We start from the raw sequence: 3,390 nt of genomic DNA on the forward strand, positions 1-3,390 counted from the left end.
ACAAAAGAAATAGTTCCATTTATGTCTAACTTAATGAATTATTGAGTGCATAAGGACTACTTATAGGAATATAGGTGATGGGTTACTTATAAGAACACAGTTCCTAAAGGTAGCTGCATCATGGAAAAGTCTATATAAGCATGGTGGACAACTTCTGAAAGCTGAATTGCTGGAGCTCCCTAACACAGCTGGGCAGGTCAGAGTCTCTGTTTCACAGGAAACTTACATATGCAGCTTTGAGGATGGATCTGTGAGTCTTGAAAGTTTCAGAAACTTCCAGAGCCTTACAAGGTTTGATTACTTTCTGAGTCCTGTGAGCCTCTCAGTGCTTCCAGGCAGAATTATTTCAATTTGGAGGAAATAACTACACAACAGCCTTGGTCACACTTATTAACATCAATATCTCATTTTAAATTGTTTTTAGAATACGTGCAAACACTGGAATTCTTGAAGGTGATAAAATTTACAGTAAAATTTACTTTTGTGAATAGATTCACTTTTTAAAAAATTTTAGTTTTCTAACATAAGTAAATTTGCTCTGGATATTTTTAAACATCTAGGATCTTACTAATTTAGTGAAGTTAATCTTTAAGCCCCTTAGAATCAGAATTACTTTTGTAAAAAGGTATAATGATAGCTATCATTCATTTTTGAGAATTAATATCTTAACACACATGGAAAGTACTAAGAATAGTATCTAGCATGCATACATTTCTACATAAATGATTCCTTTGAATATTTATTTTCTCATTTTTATTTATTATTCTTGTGTGTGTGTGTGTGTGTGTGTGTGTGTGTGTGTGTGTGTGTGTCTGCATGCCTGCACTGCACTTGTGTGGAAGTCAGATGACAACTTCATGGAATTTGTTCTCTCCTCTCTCTTCATAAAAAAAGATTTATATTTAATATGTGTGTACGCTGTTTTACCTGAATGTATGTCTACGCTGCATGTATGTACCTGGTACCCTTTGGCAACAAGCATCTTTACACACTAAGCCATCTTTCTGGCCCAGTGCTTCTTTATATGAGATAAAGAATGGAAATTTTAGGCAAAAAGTGGCTGGAACAGTTCTAGAAGAAGACAGTTATGTCAGGTTTGTTTCTTTTTCTCTGGCGTGCTCAATAGCAAGAGGACTGTATGAATGAAGGTTGTGAATGGGAAGGGTCCTCAGCTTGGCCATCGTCTACAGTGGTACTTATGGCCTTACAAGTTGGAAGGCTAGTATTTGCTTCAGAACCATCAGAAGTGAGCTGAGTCCTTTGACGCTGCTCTAAGATTTTTCAGTACTGTCCAATCAAGATTGGAGTGCCGTAGATAGGTGTCCTTCTCTTTCAGTGTGTATGTTACATCCTCAGGGCAGAAAGGAAATTGTGCATTATAGAGACAAACTTGAGTTTAAGTGTCTTCTATGCTCCCTAGAGAAGAGGAGTTCACAAAGAAGTGAACATGTCAACACCATGGCTCTGTTTCTCTTCCACTGAGATAACGAGTGAGCCAGTAGGTTAGAAGGCTACTAAACAAATAAAAAACAAATGGGTGTTTTAATTGCCTTTCTATATTTTAGAAGTATTAAGATATTTTTAAATGAAGTCCAAAGTACAGCAAACCATGATCTGTTTGGAAGGTAGCCATGCAATGAGATGAATGAACAAACATTACTACCCAGCAGTGTGGATCCCAGACGTCAGATAATGTGAGAAAGACTGAACAGGATGTCTTGCCAGACCTAAGGTTAAACCCAGCAAGACATCATCACTCTCCAGAGGTCAGTACTTCTCATTTCAAACCCTGACAATACTCACATTTTATTAATTATTTTTATAAATTGCATCTTGAATGGGTTTAAGGAAAGCCAGCTTGAACTTGTGTGATTCAGTTTACATAGACATAAGCATAATTTTGTACTGGCCTTTCCTCAGAATATTTTTCTGCTGACAAATTATGAACAATGGAAGTTCCCTAACAGTAGACATATTTGGTTGTGGACAGTTAGATTGTGGTTGCTTCCATCAGCATTTGACAAAGGACATGAACCATAATTTGGAATCTGAAATGTAAACCTTGAAAGAACTGAACAACTTAGCAGCTCTGAATCGAGTGTAAACAATAGAGTGGTATGAAGAGTTGTTCTCCCCAAAATGTCAGGTTCCATGGAAGAGTGCTTTCTCTATTTGATCTGTCACTGGAGCTCTCAAACATGACACTCTTTGAGTATAATATACTTTGATGATAAACTAGATTAACTTTCCCAGTACAACTGAAAGGCCACCTGTTGCCAGAACGGCCACATTCCTCGTTGGCTGTCTTGTAGCTGTCATCACTTCAATACAATCTGCAGCCGACATGCTGGAATATAATGAATATGTCAGAAGTTGGAGGTCAGCCATCCAAGTACATGAAAACTTGGCTCGCCTACAGTGTCAGTGTGGAGGCCTCCCCCATCCTTTAGCATAGAGGATTTCTGCATCCCTAGATTTGTTTGCACAGGGTTTGTTTCTGTTGGATGGGTGCACTTCTGAGAGGCTGTCAAACAGCCCATTCAAATATTTTCAGTGTGGAAAAACAGTGCTTCCGGTTTCAAGCTCTTCAAATAATAGGGGTTGAGAAATTTATGGTAGTTAGTGGTTTGTGTGTGTGTGTGTGTGTGTGTGTGTGTGTGTGTGTGTACTTCAGCTGTAGTGGTTATTGAAAGAAATAGTTCCTAGTGTTTTGATTGGTGTGGAAGCAGGACCTGTTGGAATTGCAGAGCTACTGAAAGTGTTCATTCTGGTCCTCTCCCACTCACTCTGGACATTCAGTGGGGTTGGTTCCAGTGGGCACAGAGAAGGAAGATCTAGGCAATATAAACTTGAGTATTTGGGTATCTTTACAAAATATAGACTATTTCCAATGGCTCAGTACAACCAAACTGCATGATGGCCTCTTTACTTACAGCTCACTGTTTTTGCCCCTGCCGTGTTAGATCAGTGGTTTTCAACCTCCGTAAACAGTTTTTCATACTGTGGTGACCCCAAACATAAAAATAATTTTCATTGCTATTTCATAAATAATTTTGCTACTCATGTGAATCATAATGTAAATATATGACATTCAGGAATCTGATATGTGGCCCCCATAAAAAGGTCATTTGTTCTCCCAAAGTTGTCGAAACTCACAGGTTGAGAACCCCTGCCTTAGCTTGCCATGTTCTAGTTGACAGAAGTTTGGAGAAGTCTTCTGAAGTCTTGCTTAGTTTAATTAAGAAATCATCAGTTCCATGGAGAACATTTGAGAGTAGACTTGGTTACTGGTAAATAGATGCTTGCCCCAAACTATTACAGGATAGCTAAAGAAAGAATTCTCTTCTTGGTTGTCACGAGCACAGTTTTTAAGTCTTGACACCCTTGAGC

Source organism: Micromys minutus (genome assembly GCF_963924665.1).
Source record: "Micromys minutus genome assembly, chromosome: 2".
In the NCBI taxonomy this organism is placed as follows: domain Eukaryota; kingdom Metazoa; phylum Chordata; class Mammalia; order Rodentia; family Muridae; genus Micromys; species Micromys minutus.